This window comes from Ambystoma mexicanum, chromosome 7p (genome assembly GCF_040938575.1).
Source record: "Ambystoma mexicanum isolate Mex_15411 chromosome 7p, UKY_AmexF1_1, whole genome shotgun sequence".
NCBI classification, from domain to species: Eukaryota; Metazoa; Chordata; class Amphibia; order Caudata; family Ambystomatidae; genus Ambystoma; species Ambystoma mexicanum.
The window spans coordinates 269,566,165-269,590,405 of record NC_090939.1 but is presented as its reverse complement, the minus strand read 5'-3'; the positions used below and the strand labels follow the sequence as shown (position 1 = coordinate 269,590,405).

Sequence of the window (24,241 nt, the reverse complement as noted above, 5' to 3'; positions counted from 1 at the left end):
AGCGATCACCAAGGCTCCACTTCGGAGGCCATTCACCTTACAGCGGAAAGTTCTCGTTCCGCAGCATCCGGCCCCGGCCCCGATGGGCACAACGTGAGTCCTGCTATGGGGACAATACTTCCCGGCGACAGGGACGCACCCGATTCCCACCCTAAGCGCACAACCCACGGTTCTGCCTCGGCGGTCCAGTCGAAGAGCTCCAAAGCGCCAATGGGCACGTCGGATACTTCGGCGGTGTCCGCTGATCCTCATGATCGGCAGCCCTCCCCAACCTCGACAGCGGCATGCATCCGGGCAATCCAAAAGTAAGGGCGCTAGCACCAAATCACATGCGGCCTTCGAGACGCTTCAGAAGCAGGCTCCGACACCGCTTAAGGCCCCAGTGGTGCCAAAATCTACTGCACAGCCACCGGCTTTACTGCCACTGCCACACCTCCCTGAAATCCCGAGCATCAGCAATAGTATCGCGAGGCGGTTAAACTAAAGGAACTGTCAAAACAAGCATTGAAACGGAAAGAATGTCCGAAAGACGCATCTAAAGACACGTCACAACGCCTGGAGCCTCGTAAAGAGTACTCTGAGAACCCTTTGTCTTTTTTATCCAAGACTTTAGAAGGAAAATCTTGACGTTCTGAAGAGGAAATTCGTCAAGATAATCCCTTTCCTCCCGTGGACTCCTCTGGTTCATCATCATGGACCAGGGAGAAGTTTGAAGGGTGCATGACAGAAGTTTGTTGAATTTTCAGAGGTTTGCTCCCAAGAAGCCTCGTGATGGACTTCCTTTTACTCCTATGGCTAAGCTTCAGAAGACCTTTGAGGACCCTCGTGAACAGAATGTTTTTGACCTTACACATGACGAGGTGCCTATCAATACCTACATACAGGATGATGATAACTTTGGGGACCCTATGGATGATCCTGCTGTCATGATGCCTACACCCGGGCATCCGGATGAAGCCCATCAGCCCCGGGAGCAGGCATCCAGACATTTACAAAAACCCCAGCAGCCCCAGCTAGGGGCTGTCCGGGTTCGCTCCTGGTGCCATAGGCACCAGGCTCATAATAAAAATCTGTCCTGGCGCCATAGGCGCCAGGCTCATAGACATTACTTACCTCATGCAGACCATGCTGTAAATAAATTCAAGCCAACGTGAGGCCTGGGTGGGACTATTTTACTAAAGGGACTATTTTTTGCTTGGGTGTGGTCCTGGGGAACTTCTTTCCTGGGACTACTTTGGAGGCTATTTAAACCACGCCCGAACAGCAGCACATGCTTCGTGTTATTCTGCATCCAGCAGCGTGACTCTCACCGTGCCTGCAGCCAGCAGCCAGTCTTCTGCCACGCCCGTGTGCCTACAGCCAGCATCCAGTCTTCTGCCACGCCCGCCTCGAATCCGGCGCTCCTAGAATAAAGAGGAAGAAAAGGACAAGGTTAGAAAACAAACTTATTTCAAATTCCTCACCTGATTCCGGATCCATTTCATCTCCCGACCTGGAAAGTACATCAGTCCTGCACGCGTCGCTTCGCCAGCTCCAGCACAGCGCCATACTCACCAGTTCTCACAGCATCTTTCGATCCGGCACTGTCCATCATTTCTTCGCCGTACTCCGGCACCTAGGGGCACAAGAATAACAAGGTGAGCCAAGGGAATCAACAAATACCTCTTACCACTATAGACTTACCTGATTTACCACCGGGGGTATTATTCTCCATATCTTCATATGCCGCATCTGTAAAGAGGGAGAAAAACAACACGTTAACGTATGCAATAGTTACCGGACAGCGTTGGGTAACACAGACTCTTACCTGAACGCCAGCAGCAGCTACGAGACCTTCTTCTCACGAACTCAGTTGCAATTTAAGGAAGGAAGGGGACAAGAGCGAACATCGGGCACATTGAACTCTTTGAACTTGATACTTACCGATCCCGCCTGGGACTTCAGAGTCAATGCTTACCGGAACTCTCCCAACGCCTTCAAACCAGTGAAGTAACTGGTATCTACGCGCCCCTGCAAGACACGCAGGATGGAGAGCTCATCTTTTACAAACATAAGGTGAGGTTACTAAGGGGATATCGGAGGTGATTAGTGGGGGAGAACGAGAACAGTTGGGAGGCCATCATTAAAACCCACAGGTGGCTAATCCCTGTCTCCACTTACAGGAAAATACTTCTTCGGGTCCAGCAGAGAAGACTAGGCGGGCCAGTCCAGACAGTCCTCTCTGCACTACGCATCACGTTGACGGAGGCCGCAGCTGTCCGGGTCCGATCGACACACCTGTGGGGTCCAGGGGAGCGTAACACCTGCTGATCTCATGGACGATTGGGAAGACAGCCATCCAATTGATAATCAACCCTGGGCGTCCCCTACTCCTACCCCGGACCCTGGTGCTGTGTATGGATTCCCCTCCGTCAGTCAGACCTCACCTGTGGATGATCAAATGGCATTCAACGCCATATTAAAGGTTGTATACTAATTGACCTTTTCACAATTGACTTCTGGAGAATTGACCTAATTTAGAAGGTCAATTAGGACATATATGCGGGGGTAAACCCCCCACAAGCCCCCCACCCAATCCAAAACCACCTGCAACCCCCCCCACCCAATCCCCTTATATTATTTATAATCCAAAACCAACCCAATACATACATAAAAGAACTCAAATAATATAAGGTCAATTGTGCAGAAGGTCAATTAGGACTACTATAATTAGGTCAATTGTAAAAGGTCAATTTGGGTAATAACATATTAAAGAAGGCGGCTGAACATTTTCAAATGGCCAAACAAGAGGCTGTGCAGGATTCGGATTTTGTAGAGGACATACTGAAGGAAAAGCTTCCTGCCAGTCAGGCTATTCCCTTTCTGAACTCTATTAAAAGAAGTCTGATGCCTGCATTGTTATCTCCAGCCCAGACCAGGGCGGTTAATCCCAGGGTAGAGAAGTTGTTTCGCCCTTCTCCTACCGACCCCCTTTACATTAAAGGGCATGTCACTCCAGATTTCCTGGTAGTTACGACTACGAGAAAAAGGGCAGGTATCCCCCTTTCTACAGGGATGGCACCACCTGATAAGGCAAAAAGTTGTATGGACTGGGAAAAAGGGTCACGACTGCTGCTGCATTCTCCACTCGAATAGCCAACACCACCACTCTGTTGGCTAGCTACTCAGATGTACAGTGGAATTTGTTGCAAGAAGGCCTTCAAGAAGTCCCTGAACCAATGCGGGCTAAACTGCTCGTAATTGTTTCGGAAGGCAAGCAAATCAACCACAACATTCTGAAGAACACTATGGATGCTGCTGAAACAGCGGGAAGGACCTTGGCCCAGGGTACACCACTAAAACGGCACGCCGGGTTGAGGAACTCTGGTTTTAAGCGTGAAACCCAAGCAGCCTTAATAAACAAGCCGGTTGAGGAAACCCAACTTGTTTGGCAGGGCCGTGGATGAAGCACTTGAGACGGCTAAGAAGGAGCATGAGACTCTCAAAACCTTAAACCAGATTACCCAAAGGCCTTCACAACAGAGAGGGGGAAGTTCTTGTCGTTCCTTTCGTGAGAAATCTCGCTCCCCCCAAAACCAGTATAATTCAGGAAACAACTGGTCTTCAGGACAAGGATCCAACACCACCACCACGTATCCACCTAGAGGACAACGTCGTGGAAAGGGTAGAGGCTTGAATTCCACTCCTAGAGGCCCCCCTAACCCCCACTCAGGTCAGAAATGGCCCTCAAATCCAGGTCCCCTCCCATGCCTCCCCGGTCATGGGACGTCTAACATCATTCCTTCATGCATGAGAGGGGATAAGATACCGGTGAGTGCTGAAGACCATCGCCCACGGGTACTGCATAGAATTTTGCCGACCACCTCAATTCAGACTGCCAAAATCAAGACGCCTGATGCCGGAACACCTACGCATCCTGCTGCAAGAGGTTGAGATCCTGCAGGAAAAGGGAGCCATAGAAGTTGTCCCTCTTCTACAGGTAAACAAAAGTATTTATTCAGTGGACTTCCTTGTACCCAAAAAGGATCTCACCATGAGCCCTGTGCTAGACTTGCGCCCAGGGAACAAATTTGTCAAACTTCAAAAGTTTTGTATGGTCACGTTGCAGGAGGTAATCCCTCTGCTGAAACGGGGATTACATGGCAATATTGGATATGAAAGATGCATACTTTCATATTTCAATGTTGCTGGCACACAGAAAATACTTAAGGTTCATGATAGAGGACAAGCGCTATCAGTTCAAAGTACTTCCCTTCGGCATTGCCTCAGCGCGAAGCGTGTTTACGAAGGTGCTGGCAGTGGTAGCAGCGCAACTGCGCAGAGAATCTGTCCCAGTTTACCCTTACCTCGACGACTGGCTCATAACAGGGGATTCCTATGGAACATGCCTGTTGAACACCCAAAAGATGATAGAACTCTTATTCAGCCTGGGATTCTCCATCAACGAGAAAAAATCCAGCCTAGACCCCAGTCAGGTCAAACAATTCCTAGGGGTTCTAATTCGGACAGAAGACGGCCTCGTTTTCCCCTCCAACGAGAGGGTCCAAAACATGCTGTTTCAGATCCCTCAATATGTAGCCGGTCGAGACGTGAAGGTACACAAAGCCATGCGACTGTTAGGAATGATGTCGTCATGCATTTACTTCGTTTCTCACGCGCGTCTGCGCATGCGTCCTATGCAAGAGTGGCTCAACAGCCAGTGGTGTCAAGCCAGTGGACAATGGGAAGATCTGGTGGTTGTCTCGCAAGCCCTTGTTCTCTCTCTGCAGTGGTGGTCGAGGGAAAACCTTTTGAAGGGGAAAACCTTCACCACCCCGCAGTAGAAGCCACTCACACGACAGACGCATCTCTCACGGGCTGTGGGGCTCAACTGCTTCAGCAGATGGCACACGGTGTGTGGTCCCCAGAAGTAGCGTCCAACCACATAAATCTGTTGGAGCAGTTAGCTGTATTCAAGGCACTGAAAGCTTTTCCGATACAATTACAGGGGAAGACAGTCCTGATTCTCACAGACAGCACCACAGCCATGTATTACTTGAACAAGCAAGGGGGCGCACACTCTCCAGGGCTATCCAAGCTGTCCCAGATCATTTGGAAATGGGTTCTCAGACACAGGATGTTTCTGTTGTCTCAACACATTCCAGGGGAACTCAATCTTCTAGCGGACGTGCTCAGCGGAGACTTCCCACTGCCTGTAGAGAACGAATGGCGACTACGCGAAGACATTGTCTCCAACGATTTTTCGCACAGTGGGGTTCCCAAAGATCGACCTGTTCGCAACTCTGGAGAATGGCTATTGCCAAGATTACGCCTCCAGGTACCCCTCAGAACCGATCCAAGGGCAACGGTCTCTGGATAACATGGTCAGGGAAATTTGTTTACGCTTTTCCCCCCCAGACTCCCCTACTCAACAAGATTGTGTACAAGATGCACCAGGAACCAGTCACCATGATATTGGTGGCCCCCATGTGGGCCCGCCAACCCTCGTTCTCTCATCTGATGGAGATGTCCCTCTCCCCTCCAATGAAACTGCCTTACCCGTACAACATGTTATCTCAGGACAAGGAGAGACTCTTCACCCATGCCCGCAAACCCTGAATTTAGCGGCTTGGCTCCTGAGGTCATAGAGTTCGGGCACCTACAACTCCCTCAGAGATGCATGGACATACTTAGGGAGGCGAGAAAACCTAACACACGATACTGCTACTCCAGTAAATGGAAGGACTTTGTTATCTGGTGCAATTCCAAGGGCGTCGATCCTATTGACTGCTCTCCAACTCGCATTGTATTGTACCTGACTCACCTACTAGACTCAGGCCTGGTTTTTATTCCCTGAAGGTTCACTTAGCTGCTCTCTCGGCCTACACTACGTCACAATAGAAGGTGTTGTGGTGGAAAATAGCAGTTATTTAGGCTTTCATGGAAGGGGTTAAAAGGATTCATCCCCCCATTTCTAACCCGGCTCCCGGATGGGACCTAAATGTGGTATGTGGTATTGACTAGACTTATGGGGTCTCCCTTTGAGCATAAGGCAAGTCTCAAAGAGCTTACCTATAGGACAGCCTTCCTAGTGGCTATCACTTCTTTAAGGAGAGTTGGTAAACGACAGGCCCTTTTCAGTTCTAGACCCTTTTGTTACTGTTCAGAGATAAGGTGGTTCTGCGCACTCTCCCTCGATTTGAGCCTACATTTATTTTTCTGAACCAATCAATAGAACTGCCTATTTTTTTTCCAGAATCCCTCTAACATGGCCGAAAGAAGCCTACACACATTAGATGTGCAGAGAGTAGTGATGTTTTACCTGGAAAAAACTAGACAACTGAGAAAGGTAGAGAAGGGGATCCTGTCTCTAAATCAGCCATCTCAAGGTGGATTGTCAAATGCATCACACTCTGTTACACTCTTGCTTACACTCTTGCTAAGAGAGAACTGCCCTTCAAACCTATAGCACATTCTTCTCGAGGCACTGGGGCTTCCATAGCTTTCATTGAAAATGTTCCCCTGGAGTCCATTTGCAAAGCAGCATCCTCGAGTTCTGTACACACCTTTACAAAACTCTATTGCCTAGACACTTGTTCTAGGTCTGATTCTCAGGTAGGACAAGCAGTATTAAGACATCTTTTCACTACTGTTCCTTCTCACAACCCACCTCCAACTCCGGGTACTGCTCGCTAGTCTATGCACAGCATGTGATTCTAAGCAGATTAACAAGCATCAGAAGACATGCATTACTCACCGTAATAGCATTTCTGATGATTTTATCTGCTTAGATTCACATGCGCCCACCATTCCTCCCCGCTCGGATGGAAGGAACATAGACGTCTTTCTACTTTCTCCCTTTTATGTACTCACTCACAATAGTCATTGGGCTCCCTCATGGCAGAAAAAATGCAATCGGAGGGACATAGACGCGTGCAGGATTTTGGGTACACAGCACGTCACGTTAGAGATAGTGTTACAGGCACGCCCTTGTCGACTTCCCCTTTCGATTCCTGAAAGACGAGATGCAATACTCTGCAGTTACCACTAGATGTCGGACTATATGCACAGCATGTGAATCTAAGCAGATACAATCATCAGAGATGTTATTATGGTCAGTAATGCATGTCGTATGTTCCTGAGGCTTGTTGATCTGCTTAGAATCACAAGGTTTGCATAGGCCGACTTTTACTGGTTAGTGCAGAGTATTAGAAGATTTATTTTCGATTTCGAAAAGGGAACTCAATGGGGCATTCCTGTAATGCTGTCCCTACTCTGATGTGTACTTTACCCATGAACCTTCAAGCTTTGAGGTTGGGTTGGTCGCACTTTGCAGAGTTCGTCGAAATAGTACTCTTGCTTTTGATCGAGCATAATATTAAGAATGATATTTTACCAACTACTCGACCGTCATTGCCTATACTTCTCTACAGAGCCCAACGAAAGCTTGATCGATGATCGTACCTACGAACAGCGGCTTCAGAGATCAGCAGCTCCAGGCTTTGGCCTACACAGTAGAGAGAGTGGGGGAAGAAACTTGGACTTTATAGCTTGAGGAGAATGTCTCAGTGCATTGCCCCATTAAGAGATGTAATCTCGCTGTCTGCCAGCTTTCGGCATGGAAAATACCACATTTAAATTCTGTCCTACATGTAACAAGTTTCCATGAAAAAACACACTCAAGGTGTGCAATTATTGTCTTCCTAGAGACTACAAGGAAAATAAACGCTGGTCATGTAAGCTCTTCAAGCTGAAGACGCTAAAGGATCGGCAGTCAAAACACTGAGCGCAATTTGCGATGCAAGATAAGGCATTACCCCTCAGCCAGTATTAGGGGCCCTTACCCCTGTGGCAGAGGAGCCAGTTCACACAAATACTGGCACAGACACTGACACCAACGGAATTCACACATGAGTATGACTACGTTCCCACGAATGGGGAACCGCAGGATGTCGACTAGCCTGCCAGGTCTTCACCCCAAGACGAAATTGACTTTTCCACTCCATCATCTCAAAGGCTGCCAAGCTCTTCAATCTGGTGCCAGAAGAGAAGAAGGAAGGCTTCCTTTTTCCAACTGTGAGAGTCTGCTAAAAAAGACCATTGTGTCGGTCCCGCTGTTGGCCGACATATGGGAAGATGGATTGATAGTCATGAAGGCTCTAAATACCACGCCTGCAAACCACGCCAGGCTGGAGAAGAAATATACTGGGTTCCGGATTCGGCCCCCAGGTCTCAGCCTTCTGCGGACTCTGCGCTATCGGCTGCCACCAGAAGAGGCAATCCAATCCCTCCTCGTCGTCCAATGTGCCTCTGGACCAGGAAGCAAGAAGCTTGATGTGGCTGGCAAACGCATCATTATCACAGCTGCCTCCACCATCAAGGCAGCCAACCCTCTCGCCTTCCTGTCCAGGTACGACAGGGAGCTGTGGTACAAACTGGGGCCCATTCTTTACCTCCTCCCTGATGACAAAAAGACTGCAGCGATGGCCTTATTCAAGGAAGGATAAGTAGCTTCGGACCACGCCAACACTGTTGCGCTGGACATAGTGACCTCGGGTTTCCGCCAGATAGGGAATGGTGTGGCTCTCCGGCACTAAGGTTGGCTGTAGGCCACACATTTCTGCATAGATGTACAGACCAAAGACATCGAAATGCCGTTCGATGGGGACAACCTGTTCGGGAAGGCAGCAGATGGCACTCTCCAGGCCATGAAGACCAACACAGAGACAGCACACTGTTAATTCATTAGGTTCTTGCTTATATTTGATTTACGAGGCTAATCCAAGTTTTAAGAGGAGTTACCATTGTAGAATCTAAATTAACTAGTGCAAAAAAGAAGTTTACTGCATTTATTTTTACCAAGTAAGATTTGATATGACTTAACCACAGAATTGTATCGGCCCCTCTCTTTGTCATAATGGCTAACAAAATTGTATGAGAACTCTGCTTTTGGGTTAGTCCATAAGCGGAGCGAGTGGTCCGTCAGAAAACCAAGCCCCAATTCTTAGTGAACACCAAGATTCGAGGCTGACGTTGGCAGACTTGAGTATTTTTTGGATAAAATAATGTTCTACCACATGTAGGTCAGTAGTATTTGAGTCGCCCCAAAGTGACAAACCATACTTGGCAACAGAGGCTTCCTGGCTCTTAAATACTTACAATATGAGGTTGATTGGTTGGGATTTAAACATTCTCCTGAACCAATCTGCCACACCTAAAGCTTGAGTAAACTGAATCATTTACTTATAATGATGACACTCGATTGTGAATTTCGTTCAGAATGGAATACCTAAGTAATTACATTCTTGAACCTTTTGGATTACTTTATTGTTACTGAACATACCAGGAACCGTTATTCTTCTTTTACCAAGATAACAAACCATGACAGCAGATTTCACTGCATTGACTTGTAAATCCAAGTCATTCATATACTCAGTATAGGCTGTAATAAAGATTTTCCATAATGACTTACTAGAAAGTCTTAATTCTATTAAAGACACAGAGGCGAGCATTATGTAAAGAAAGCTCAGCAGCAAGATATTTTTTGTGTACCTGAGCGTAGCAGGTAATATGCATAAAGAAGGTACACTTAAAATATAATAAAACACAATACATATGAAAAAACATAATAAACACATTAGACCATGCCTATTAGACTCTGGCGAAAAACAAAATACTCCATTTCCCAGGGGACTTCACTTAAGGTTCATTCAGAGGTCACTAACATGTGACATTAGTCCTCCAATAGTTATGCAGGTCTCCTCATAAACAGTACTGAATATGATGTAACTTCCTCTTTCGAGGCTGCGAACTTGGCTGCCCATAAATTGGTAACTAGTAACTGTCCCATAGAAGCCGTCTCATAGAAGAAAACAAAGTTGAGTTGTAGGTTAAGCGGACTTGTCTGCAGGCGCTGTCAAAAGAAAACTAAAATTACTTCATGCTTATGACAACCCTAGTTCCCTTTGTAGCGTGGGAGAGAAAATACTTGTTATATAGAAAAACATATACAAATCCCAAATCATCAATAATGCATAGCAATGTACATGATTACTATTAAGCGTGCTACGCGCTGCTATCTCTTTCTCTCCCCAGGTGAGATAATGCTCGCCTCTGTGTCTTTAATAGAATTAAGACTTTCTAGTAAGTTATTATGGAAAATCATTATTCTGTGTCAAGACTGGAGGTTCACATTATGCTTGTTTAAAGCTTACTTACCACGATAGATGCACACTGTTCTACCGGTTTCAGGTAGAATTGCTTAAATATTGATTTGCATGCCCAGTCTGCCATCCTCATGATGTCCTCTAGGCGAACTCCGGCTTGAAAATCTTTGGAAGCCATGGCTCCTCTCACGGAGTGGGCTCTGAAGTGCAGGGTATCTATCCCTGCTTGAGTTAGAGTCCAACGCACCCAGCATGCTAAAGTTGGAGTGGAAACTGCCTTGTGCGGTTTACGCAGAGCTATCAATAGCTGTCCGTTAGGAGAGGTCCTAAGCGGGGCTGTCCTTTCTTCGTAAACCTTCAAGCATTTAACCAAGCAAAGCTTGGGCTGGTCTCTAAAGGCGGGGTAAGAAATCACCCTAGAGTTGCATTTCGTGGGGGGGGTGTGGCTAAAAGGCCATGTGAGCAGACGTGCTCTTGGAGGAGCTCCTGTTGATCCTGCAGCAATCCGGATGAAATGTGCAGATGCATTAGCCAGTGGAAGATGGAAATATAGGTGCTGGCCTATGAATATACTGATCACAGATGCTGAAAGTCTCGAGCCCACACGACCAAAGAAACATTATATAGGAGCGTGCAAAGTTCCCGACGGAGACCCAAAAATACAAAATGGCGGACGTCCCTGGACGTCCCTGGACGTCCCTGCATGAAGATATAACAAGTAGCCCAGAAGCGGCGCCCATCGTGTGAACGGCGGTGGGACAAGCCGAGTAAAGCGAAGATATATCTTGGCGCGACATGGACAAGCACATTCAGCTCTGCATGGCTCTGAATGCAAAGAAACAAGGAGCCGGTGACTGCGCGAGGCGGAGGGGTGGCCGGCGCTAGGACCGCATCCGTGCCGCGGCGGGGGATGCAGGACCTTGCGGCCTGAGCGAGATAGCGCCGCAGACATCCTTGGGCTGGAGTGGGTGAACAATAGACCCCGGCTCATCAGCTGATCTCCGGAGACCAGTGACTGCGTATTCGCACTGTGAAGCGCCCGCCAATGAATATTGCAGCTCCAGGGACACGCTTATACGGCAGGGAGCCCGGCGGCTGCACAGAGAAGTGCCCGGGTTGCGCTGCACACCGTAGCACACGTGGGAGGAACGAGCAGCCAGACCTCACGGCCTGAGCAGCAGAGCGGCCGCCGCACCCCATGGCGAGAGAAGGCGGGTGGAACAACCCGACCTTGTAGTGGTTCGACCGGAGCTACTGTTAGGCAGAAACCTGTGCAGTTCCCTTAGGGACCACTGCAAAAAGTTTAGGACTACATGAGTAAGCAGGAAACCCAATTGGTAGCAGTCTGCACCACCCAGATTTACCTGGTAGCTGTGGCTGAGCAGTCAGACCTCTCTCAAGAAGAGTTAGGCAGTATATAGAGTATACACAATAGAGCTAAAAATACAGTAGAACAAGCAAACACTGACCAGAGCTTTGGTATAAAAGTATATAATTATTTATTTAAAAACACACATATGAAAATACACTGGCACTAATATATCAAGCAAGTTCAAACACAGTCACTATACGTATATACACCTCCCTAATTAATTATTCGACAAGTCTAGGTTAAGACACCACTTATTTAGCAAAACAGAGGTCAGCTCGTATCCGTTCATTGGCACTCCAATAATTCGTTTAAAAAGGGAGAGAAAAGGCAGAGTAGGAAAATAACACAGTAGCAACACTTTTAAGAAACCACAGCAAGTCAAGAAAGGCAGGGTCTACTGTAGAGCAAAAAGTTCATAGGCCAGGCCCACTCTTGGAGAGAGCAAGGCGGAATGTGCCCAAGATGACACAGTGGAAATGCACTCAAAGTCTTTGCAGAAAAGTCAAAAAGAGGTTGGATCAGTTCAGAAAGGCAAAGTTAGCAGGTCTGAGGTCAACCCAGTTAGAAAGTCAAGGATTTACGGGACACCTTGGACAATCTGTTGCAAGGGAGACCAGGCAGGACACAGTACCTGAAATGGTGAGAGAGCTCCAGCGGTGGCAGTTGTTCCTGGCAGCGGGTGCAAGTCGTGGCTTCGTCAAGGGGGAAGAGATGATCTCGACGAGGAAGAAAGGTGGAGGTCGTTGCACTGCCAGGGACGAAACCAGCCGCGGAGTTCCTGATTAAAAGGTACAACCCTTTTATTTGCGGTAGTGGTGAAGTGTGACTATCCGGCCGCTGGGGTGCCTGGCACGGGCGATTTGACCACGAGACATTCTAGGAAGGCGAAAAAGGTAAACTGGTTGGCCCCACCAGCTCAAAGGGAAGAAGACTCTCCTGGAAGAAGATCTCCTCTGTCGTCGGAAGTGGTGAGTTCGTACAGCAGGGCTCCACCGGTGGTGGCGTTGTAGATGGCTCAGCATTTCCCCACTTCGAATTCTTTAGGTCCTGTGGCGACTTCTGAAGTTCCAGTCCCCAAAGCCCTGCTTTTATGCAGCATAACCCCCATTCAACAGCCTAGCTGTCATTCAAACCGCCACAACCACACAGCGGGCACGAAGCAGAGAGTGCGGGCATAGAGTGAGACACACAAGGGTCACATAAGGAGAGCCGGAAGACCTGTTTGAGCCCGCAGCCAGCCGGGACACACGGGGCCTAGTCCAGCTGGCCTACAGGACGGGTGGGTGCTGGATCGGAGTGAAGACTTACATGTGTACGTGGGAGGACGCAACCCACTCCGGTAGCTAATAAGGGGTTCCAAGACACCTCTTGTGTAGTCTGTCCGGGCACAGGTGCTAATGGCCGTTTAACCCTGCTGGGGCTGACTAGTGGAGAGGCTCGCCCACAAACCTTTGGCTCGACGCCATGTCCAGTAAACCTCTAAGAACGAAAAGCAAGCAACCCACGCTGGACTAATATGTCAGAACACCACCTGGCCCGGAGGGAGCCAAGAGCAAAGACAAAACCCCGCTGGGAGCGCAGCTACCATGGGCACTAACCAGGAGATCCTTGCCACGATTGCGGACCTGAAAGTGGCCTGGGAGACCAAATTGGGACTGGCTATGACGGAATTGAAAGCAGCACTGGAGCTCAAAGTCGGTGCACTGCAGGAGGAAGTGCACCTTCTCCAGCAAGACGTCAGGTCGTTGGCGGAACGCACAGAGAATTTGGAAAAAGAGGTGGGCCCGAACACGGCGGACTGTACAACACATAAAGCGGACCTTCACGCCCTAGTGCAACGCGTGGGCAACTTAGAAAGCAGGGCAGAGGGATGCGCCCGAAGGAACAACATCTGCATTGTTGGTTTGCTGGAGGGGGCTGAGGGACCTAACCCTACAGAGTTCATTGAATCCATGTTACTGCAGGAGATAACTGGAGGAGTGTTGTCCCAGGGGTTCGCGGTGGAAAGAGCGCATAGGGCCCTAATGAGGAGGCCGGCGCCGCCGGGAACCCCCTCCGCCCCCAGGCCGGTGATAGCCAAGATCCTGAACTATTGAGATCGGGAAAGAATCTTTGAAGACTTTCGGAAGGGTGGAACAATACAAAGGGCAATGGAAAACATAACCGCATACCCAGATTATACCCTGTTGGTGCAGCGCAGTCGCATGAACTTTGGGACTGTGAAGAGAAGATTGCGTGAAGCAGGTCACAAGTATATGTTGCTCTACCCGGCGAAGCTGAAGGTGTTCCACAAAAACAGAACCTTGTTTTTCGAATCCCCGGAAGAAGCCATGGGTGGCTCGACACGCAGAGCTGCCCCCAGGAATCGGGCACCCAGACGGAGAAGGAGATGGAAGAGATAAGTAATCTGTGCAGGCGGCACCAAAGGGTGTCACAGCCTAAGACGATGGGACTTGATTATTGTAAAAGATGTAGCTTATGGGCGGGCTTGATCAGGCTATAAAAGGACATGATCCGCGAGCACTGAGCTAGTCCTCATACCCCCATTTAGTGTAGCTTAGTTAGGTCACCGGTAGTCCGGTGACGCCCTGCTGGGTCTCTGCCCTCGGCATACCAAGGCAGAACCAAACGTGGGGTAGCCTGAGATCCCGGGATGGAGCTGGGCATTTGTTGGGGTTGGGAAGGGTGGGTGGAGGGTAGGGGTGGTGTGTGGGGGTTTGGTTGTGTGCAGTGGGTTGTAAATGGGGAATGGGGGGTTGTTGGGAGCGGGATGGGAATGAGCCAAACTATGTCATCAGGAGCGAAAAGGAAAATGGAGAGTGGAGATGGGATATCGAATAAATGGCATCGGGTAGCCTCAAAGTGGTGACTTGGAATGTGAGGGGCCTCAATAGTTATTTAAAGCGTAATAAAGTAATGATGTATCTAAGAAGGATGAGGATAGATATAGTACTTTTGCAAGAAACCCACCTCACCAGAGAGAAACTGGAGGTGGTTAAGAGGAAATGGAGGGGGGGGGGTGTCACGGCAGCTACATATTCGGTTTATGCGAGGGGGAGTCATATGGGTGGCACCGCATGTACCGTTTCAGTTGCTCCGGTCGACGGTGGACCCGGAGGGTAGAATGGTGGTAGCGCAGGGGCTGCTGGAGAACCGGGAAGTGAGCATTATAAATCTATACGCCCCCAACCAAGATACAGCGGCTTACTTTAGGTCTCTTTATGGTAAAATTAGCCCCATGTTGGGTGACGCGATCCTATGGGGAGGGGACTGTAACTGCACTTTGAATCCTAAAATGGATCGGTCAGACAGTAAACTAGACAAACCCACTCCGGCTGCTAAGGCGTTGCAGGCCCTGTTGATAGACATTAAACTCGAAGATGTCTGGAGGCGGCTGCACTCAGCAGACAGGCAGTACCACACTTTGCGGCGCCACATGACCTGCACATGAGGCTGGATTATGTGTTTGCCACGGCTGAGATTGCAGGAGAAATGGTGGGCGCGGAATAAGGCCAGGGTTCTTTCGGACCATTCCCCCTTGGTCCTGGAATGGCCACACCAACCCCTTAGGGCGCGGATCCCGACATGGAGGCTAAGAGCTGAGGCCCTGCAGGATTCGGGATTCTGAGAGGACCTGAGGGAGGCGATCACTGAGTACTTTGACATTAACACTGATAGCGTGCAATCCGAAAGAACGGTATGAGAGGCATTCAAGGTGGTAGTGCGGGGGGTAGCCATATCAAAATCCAGAGGGCTCCAAGGAGGTATAGAACGGGAATTGCAAGAAATGGAAAGAGAGCTGGAGGACATGATGAGTAGGGGCTGAGCCTCCCGAGAGGATGGAGTAAGGATGAGGTTGCTACAACAAGCCAGCAGTGAGCTCTGGGATAGACTATGTAAACTGAACTACAAGAAATATGTGGAAAGGCAGCATGCGGGTGGTGACAAGCCAGGCAGACTGCTGGCCTGGTTATATAAAAATGAGACACCACGACCTGTGATCAGAGAAGTTAGTGGTGAGGGGGGCCAGATCTGGGACAACCAAGAGGGAGTGAATGAAGAGTTCCTCAGATATTCTAAATGCCTGTATGAGGATGTGGGGGAAATATGGATCAAGAAATCCAAGAAACACTAGAAGACACAGGCCTGCCCTCTTTGGATGACTTGGAACGGGCAGACCTGGATGCCCTGATCACCCTAGATGAACTAGAGACAGTGATTCAACACCTACCCACATGCAAAGCGCCGGGGTCAGACGGACTCCCCAGTGAATTTTATAAAGCGTATAAACAAGAATTGCCCCCACCGCTGCTGGCCATGCTTAATGAGGCTTATGAATGTGGGAGGTTGCCAGAGTCCCTAAGGGAGGCGGTGATCATCCTCCTCTTGAAACCGGGCAAGCCAAGTACAGACTGCGGGTCATATAGACCCTTATCAATGCTCAATCAGGACAGTAAAATCCTTACAGCTGTGCTGGCTAATAGGCTTAAGCGAGTCATCGGCAGACTGATACACCTGGACCAAACGGGTTACATCCCAGGCAGGAACATAACTGATAATCATAGGAGACTCCATCACATTATCGACCAAACAGAGAAAGACCCCGGCGAGCTGGCCATTGTCTCGCTGGATGCGGTCAAGGCCTTCGATTCTGTAAAATGGCCCTGGTTGATGGCGACTTTGAAAGAATATGGGATGGGGCCGGGGTACTTGAGATGGGTTAAAATGCTATACAGTTCCCCAATTGCGAGGGTCAAAACGGGTGCTATAATCTCGGATAAATGGCGATTTGGTAGGGGAACAAGACAGGGATGCCCCTAGTCACCCATGTTATACATCCTTGCGTTGGAGCCGCTGGCAGTCTGCCTGAGGCAACAATACGGGAAGATAGGGATCCGCAATGCAGGAGGTGCGCATCTTATATCCCTGTATGCTGATGACATGATTTTATATCTGCGCTACCCGGAGGAGAACCTACAATATGTCTTGTATGTGATGGAACGTTACGCTATCCTCTCCAGCATAGCGGTGAACCCTAGGAAGTCCAGTGTGTTCCCCCTGCGGAGGTACAAAGGCACCCCATTGGGCAGCCTGCCCATCTTGCCAATACCTTGGCAAACCGAGACATTTTGATACTTAGGTATCGACATATACCACACAACAGGGGCAGAACACAAACACAACACGGAAAAAGCAGTGGAGGGTATTAAAAATAGCATGGTATTTTGGTCCAGGTTGCCCCTGGCCATGATGGGGAGAGCGGCATTGCTTAAGATGGTAGTCCTGCCCAGATTGCTACACATTTTCGTAAACATCCCGTATTTGATCCCAAGACGCTTCTCTGCCAAGCTCCATAGCCTGTGCAGGGGTTTCATATGGCATAATTCTAGGAATAGGGTGGCCCTCTGGAAACTACAGAACTCGTGCGATAAAGTGGGTATAAACCTGCCGAACTTTGAATTATATTACTTGGCGGGACAGCTGTTAAATGTAGCCAGGTGGTTGTCCGAAGAGGACACAGCTGAAGCCAGGCTTCTGCAGAAGGATCCAGCTCCCTACTTCCTCAGAGAGACAGTGTGGTTGCCGAAATTTAAGATACTAAAAATGGTGAGGTTGTTGGTGCTTGGATGGGAGGTGTGGCGTAGAGCACGCCGGATAGTGGGTGGCCCAGCTCCGCTCTCCCTACAGGTGGCGTTATGTGGGGGAGACCTCCAACTGATAAAAGTGGTCCGCAGATACTGGGAACCAGTGGGCGTGGCCACCCTGGGAGATATATGGCAAGAGGGGGAGGCATTGGACTTTCAGAGATTAATGCAAGATACTGGGGTACATATAGGCCAATATATTACTTATTCTAGAATCATTAAATGGGTGAGATAAAGGTGGCCTGGGGCAGTGCTAGCGGAACAACCCGATGCCACCATAGAGACGATGTATAATGTCTCGGAGGGTGGGCACAAAATATCTCGTATATACGAGTTACTGCGAACTAGGGTGGGGAAGCAGCTGCTCCAACTGAGGCGTGACTGGGAGGAGGAGGTGGATGAACCCATGTCGGATGGACAATGGGAAAGAGCCCAAAGATGATATAAGAAGGTGTCCCGAAATGCGAGACTTCAGCAGATCCAACTATATGTCACTCATAGAGCATATTTGACCCCCGGTAAAATAGCCAGGTTTGGTGGCCCGGCGATACAGAAATGCCCCAGGTGCGGGGAGGAGGAGGCTGGGTTGCTGCATATGTTCTGGGCTTGCCCGGAGGTGAGAAGGTTTTGGACAGAACTGAAAATATGATTGGCAGATAGAGGGGTTAATCTAGATGTGGAGTCGGCATGGGCATGCATGCTTGGGGGCTTTACCAGACCACGTAACCTGAGGCACGTCAGTAAGATGAAGGACTTGGCTTACATCTTGGCCAAGCGGAGAATTGCTATGTGCTGTAAAGTGGCCCATCGGCCCAGAATCGAGATGTGGTGGGAAGACCTTTTGAAATGGGCAGAAGCAGAAACGGCTGCCTGGTACGATGCAGCCACTAGGGGAGGGGAAGAGGAGGTGGGTTCCCTAATAGCATGGAGGCAATTGGTGGCCTCAATGGTGGGCCCTTCCCAGGTCGACCACAAAGATGATGACATGGAAGAGACGTTGGTAACAATCACGCCTGAGGATGCACAGGCGGATGACATGGACACAAGGGCTCAAGTTAAAAGGGTGGGAGGGGGGAGGACTGAAGAGAGCACTTTTGAAATGTAAAGCCTGAAGCTTAATGTAGAACGTCCTCATTGTTTGTAATGTTTGGTGTGTTGTTTATAAAATAATAAAAATAAATAAAATAAAAAAAAGAGTTGCATTTCATCCTCCTGTGTATATGGAACACGATACCATCAGGGGGAAAATTCCTGTCCGCTAGATCAAGAGCTCTGACGTCAGAGACTCTCCTGCAAGAGACCAGGCAGAGCAGGCTAGTGAGTTTGCCGGATAGGGCCGTACAGGGTAATTCCTCATTATGCGGCCATGTTAGGCAGAAACCTGTGCAGTTCTACAGGTGTTTGGCAGTAAACCCACTTGGTAGCAGTCTGTACCACCCAGATTTACCTGGTAGCTGTGGCTGAGCAGTCAGACTTCCCTCAAGAAGAGTTAGGCAGTATACAGAGCATACATAATAGGTACAGAGGCACAGTAGTACAAGCAAACACTGACCAGAGCTAGGTGTAAAAGTATATAATTATTTATTTAAAAGACACACTCATAAATTACACTAGCACAGAAAAGGTAAGTAAGTCAAAACACAGTCACTATTACTTATATGTACATCCCTAGTTATTTGTTGGACAAGTCTAAGTTAACACCACTTATTTCCAAACAGAGGTGAGCGCTTAAGGTTAGATGGCACTCCAACAAGTTAGTTAAAAAGGGAGGGAAAAGGCAAAAGAAGTGAAAACAGCAAGGCAAAACACTTTTCAGAGATTCACAGTGAGTGTAGAAAGGCAGTCTATTGAGGAGCAAGGAAGTTCGGTTGCCAGGCCCACTCTAGGGAAAGCCAGGCAAAAAGATGCCCAAGATCACACAATGTCACAAGTCTTTACAGGTGAGTAGAAAAGGTTTTACCAAGTTTAGAAAAGTTTAGTTAGGGTGTCCCAGGCTTACCCAGGGTCGAGAGCCGAGGGCTAAATCTACCCCGTACAATCGGTGGCAAGGGAAGCCGGGCGGAACACGGTACCTTTAAAATGGAAAGGATCCTCCAGCGGTGGCATTTGTTCCTGGTAGTGGGTGCAAGTCGCGGCGTCGTCCAGAGGAGGAGAAGATCTCGTCGTGGAGGAAAGCTGAAGGTCGTTGCACTACCAGGGAAGAAACCAGCCGTGGAGTTTTTCCAGTTAAAAGGATGTTACCCCTCTTTCGCGGTTGAGGTAAAAAGTGGTATCCTGGTTGCCGGGGTGCTGGGCACAGGCAAGGCGGCCACGAGATGCTTCAGGGCGGCGAAAAGAAGGCAGAAACTGGTTCTCCCCACCAGTCAAGGGAAGAAGACTCTCCAGGCGGGAGATCGCCTCTGTCGTTGGGAAAAGTGGTGAGACGGTTCCGCAGGGCTCCACCGGTGGTGTCGTCTTGGCAGGTCGGCTCGGCTTCTCCCTCTTCGGCTTCTTAGGTCCTGTGGGGACTTCTGAAGAACCAGTCCCAAAAACCCTGCTTTTATGCAGCAAACCCCCATTCATACAGCCTAGCTGTCACTCAAACATGCTAAGTGGTGAGCGGGTGGCTCACCACTTGGGCCAATCACACCAGAGTGCAACATGAGTTGGCAAGGCAACTCAGTCCAGGGTGCCTAAACCCCCTCCCACACCCCCTGTGGTACCCAGACAGAATGGCACCACTTTGGAGGGCTTCTGTGCAGAAGCCCGCCAAAAGTGGAACAAAGGGTCGACTCGGGTTCAGGGTTACTGAAGCGAACCTGGAAGCCATTTTGGCGGCGAGTTCTGGCAAAAAATCCCAACCGGTGAATTTATATTAAATAAATAAACCGGCGGTATCTTTAACATTGCACCAAAAAGTGGTGCATTAAAATCAATGGGAAATCCCATTGGGAAATATTCAGGTGGAATATTTCCGTGGTATCCACTGCCACCAGCCAGAAACTCGGTGAGGGGGGACGGGACAGTACCCCCTCGACAACAGACCCAGGGGCAATCTAATTGCCCCTACCAGTACTTCCACAGTATGATGGTTTGTACTGGTTAAGTTCCTAAATTAAGACTAGTAAAGTCAATGGTGACTTTACAGACCCAGGGAGACAGTAGTCAGTCCCAGGGTGTGGAGTCTATGTTTGGGGGTCTCTATGACACCCCTGTGTTACTGCACTGAGGGTGCTCTGTAACACACATTCAAAAACCAATGATAGCCTATGGGGAAAAAATACCCCATAGCCCATAAGCACATAGCAAGTCACAGAAACACTCTCAAGTCATGCCCAAGAGTGAGGGTAAAAGAGTCTCACTCTTGGCAGGAGAAAAAAATAAACCCCAAAAATCCAGCAAAGCTGCTGGGGGACTCACTAGGTTGGGAAATTCAGCCTAAACAGAGAATTCTCCCTAACAGGCCATGACAGAAAAAGATTCAACACTTTAACGTCCCAGAGCTTGTCGTAGCTGGACGGAGGCGGGACTGTAAGTCTGATGCCCTTGAGTAGTCTGCAAACGAGGTGATGCTCTCCTGCTGGAATCTCTTGAACGAGGTCATGCCCAGCGGAATTGGCTTAACGATGGGCATTAACTGTCCTGTAAGCAAGACCTCTTTCAACCAAAGAAACTAGGAAACGGGATTTCCTTTATAGGTGCTGAAACTGGATGCAATTCTTTCCTTTGGCACCAGATACTCCAGGCGCTCCAAGAGTTGGAAAACCTCTTAAGCAGGTGCCCACCTTTACTCAATAAGGCTGACCGCCATGCGTGACATGCCGGGTACTCTCCATGTTGACCTGAAATCCTCCAGGCCGCTAGGATCAGAGATTCGCTGAGGAGAAGGGGATGACGTTGCCCTGATGGATCCAGTAGGAGATCTGGAAACTGGGGTAGAAGGATTGGAAAATCCAAAGAAAGTTCCAGAATAACTGGATACCAGGTCTGAGAGGTCCAGACCGGCGCTATAGGGGCAGATCCGTGTGCTCCTGACGGGCCTTCGCCAGGGTCCTCGCTATCATGGTGAATGGGGGAAAAGCGTAATGGATTCCCTAGGTCCACTGTTGCAGGAATGCGTCTGTCGCAGCTGCCGCTGGATCCGGTCTCCAGCTGTAAAACACTGGTAGCTGGGTGTTGAGTCTGGAAGCAAAGAGGTCTATGGACATAGCGCCCCAAACTCTTTGGAGGTGGAGAAAGACTTCTCTGTTGAGCCTCCAGTCGCTGTAATCTGTGGAGTGACGGGAGTACCAGTCCGCTACCACGTTTATGAGACCAGGGAGATACTACACTGTAACTGAAATCCGATGTTCTAAACATAAATGCCAAAAATGTTTTGCTAATTCTGCTAGAGGCCTCGACTTGGTGCCACCTAGATGATTGACGAATCTCACTGCAGAAATGTAGTCCATTTTCAGCAAGATACAACAACTCGCTCTGCCTCTGACAAAAGAGCGATCTGCGAAGGAGCCCACAAGGAGCTCCAAGCAGTTGATATGCATCTCCAGCTTCTGAGGAAACCAAGTTCCTCCCGTGGCGACGGAGCCGCATCTCGCTCCCCAACCTGAGCGACTGGCGTCTGACTCGATGACGATATCTGGGGTGGACCCGAAGATGGCTCTGCCGTTCCAGGCTTCCATGTGAGTGAGCCACCAGTTGAGCTCTGTTCTCGCCTGAGGTGATAGTTTCCGGCGTTGGGAGTAAGAAAGGCTGCGCCTTAAGTGTTGCCCCTTCAGTCTCTTTAATTCTCGGTAGTGAAGGGGACTGGGAAATATCGCCTGGATGGAGGAGGATAGCAAAGCTATCACTCTTGCTAGCTCCCGAAGAGAAAAGAGACTCCTCTGGATCTCCAGTCTGGTGGAGTTAATCTTGGCCGCTGCGAGGTGGAGTTGAGTGTTCTGCGTATCTACCACGAACCCTTGAAATTCCAGGTTCCTGGATGGATGAAGAATTGACTTTTCCCAGTTTATGAGAAAGCCGAGGCTGTGTAGTAAGTCTATGGCTAGACTGGTCTGTCGCTGAACTAGCTCTTGTGACTGAGCCATGAAGGTGATGTCGTTCCAATAAATTATAAGTCCGACACCCTGTTCTCTTAGATGAGCTACTACTGGCCTTAGAAGCTTGGTAAAAGCCCAAGGTGCTGAAGAGAGCCCGAAAGGTAGACTTGTGAACTCCCAGTCTTTTTGTCTCCATGAAAATCTCAGATAACCTACGTGTGCCTGGTGAATGGGCACTGCGAGGTAAGCATCCTTCAGGTCTAAGCGCATGGGCCAATTGTTCGGTCTCAGGATGTCCCTGAGCATGTGTATTCCTTCCTTCTTGAAATGGCGGTAAACGATGAACTCGTTGAAAGCCATCAAGTTTATCACTAGCCGCACCTTTGTTTTCTTCGTACCAGAAATATGGGGCTGAAGAAACCTCCTTGACTTAAGGAGCGGCGAATCGCTTGCTTTTCGTATAAGTTGTGTATTTCGTTGTCTAACACTATTTGATATATTTCAGACATCACTATAGGGGCAGGGCGATGGAGATGGACGGGCTGTGCAAAAAACTCCAAGCGCAGACCGCGAGCTGTGTCGCTGACCCAGGCATCTCCCGACAAGGTATCTAGCCTCCCCCCTATAGGGGTTTGGGGCGCCGGCGCTGTTATGAGTACACTTACCTGAGGATTGTTGCTGGGCTGGGTATTTAGCCGCTCTTCTCCAGGGATGCCCACTTCTACGGCCTCTTGAAAGAAAGAAGGTGTTGGTGCGTTCTTGCCAGGTGGTGTTCTGGTCTCTGTTTTGGGGTCTTTTATCGAAAAAATAACGGCCAGAAGAGCGACCTCGACCTCGTCCGGCCCTGGAGAAAATGTTGGAAGCAAAGACTCTCTTGATGGAGGCCTGAGCTTTGTCTAATGCGGTGAAGATACCGACAAATTTTGACACCTCCTTCATGAAAGGATCCCCAAAAAGCAGTCCCTGAGTAGCGACACCTGACTCTGTGTTCGCAAGTTCGTTCAACTTGTCTATTTTAAACAGGATGCCTTTACAACGCTCAGTTGATATAGCTCAACTGGCATTCCCCAGTAGGCAGATGGCCCGCTGGGCCCATCCCGTGAGAATCACCGGGTCAATGGGGTCGGCTGTTTCGATGGCTGCTTCAGCCAGGTCCAAGATCTTTGCTAGTGGACCGGTAACGTCCAGCACCTTGTCCTGAAAGGACTTCCAGGAACGGTCAATGCCTTTCCTAGGGTCCTTCATATTTTTGCCCAAAAATGTAATCATTTTAGAGTCTAGCTCCGGGGTTAGAGCCACTTTCTCTGGAATTTCTGGACGGGGGCATTCAGCCCGGAGTCTGGCTCTGACTTCTTTGTCGAGGGGCTTGCGTAGCCTGGTAAAGATGTATTTTGTTGTCCTGGAAGACGGCTCCCAGTCAGTGGATCTGGGATGTATTAGGTCTTCGGGCGCAAACATTCCCTTTGAAGGGGATTGATTCCCGGTTGTTTTCTTGGGGATGGGGGCTGCCACAATCCCTGAGCCTGAGGGCTTCGAACCCGCGATCTGAATGTCCTCGTCAGAGGAGGTGTAAGAGTGATCTGCGTCATATACGCTTCTGTTCTGGTCGTCTTCCATGCCCTGTCCATCCTAGTACCCCTGTTGTCCTCCTCGGGGTAAGAGGGTCCATCATGGGAAGGGGTTACCTTCCTATTCATAAAGGCTTTCTTTAGCCTGGAGAAGGCGTCCGATACGACAGCAGTGGCAGGTTCTGGCTGGCTCGGGGGGGTCGGAGAGCTTCTGCTCTTGCGAGCCGGATTACATCCCCCTTCTTTCAGGTGCTTCCTTTTTTGGGTCTTTTTTCTCCCTGGTGGAGAGGCTTCTCGCAAGTGCTCCTCCATACTATTCAGACACTGCTGATAAGGTAGGAGCATGTCAGTTACTGCCTTTTTTATGCTGGTCTCAACTTAAGATCCCAGCACTTTCTGCAGGCTATTTGCTATTACCACTTCATTAATGTAGCAAGTATCTTCCTCACACTCAGATCAAGCCTGATCTGATTGAGAGGAGTACTGTGCTGCCATT

General features: G+C 49.3%; 1 protein-coding gene across 1 annotated transcript in view; it reads left to right on the top strand.

The window, feature by feature from the left end:
- Window positions 1-24,241, top strand: part of URB1 (URB1 ribosome biogenesis homolog) — a 2,274,827-nt gene that overhangs the window by 1,332,963 nt on the left and 917,623 nt on the right. The gene's annotated exons all lie outside the window — the stretch shown is intronic.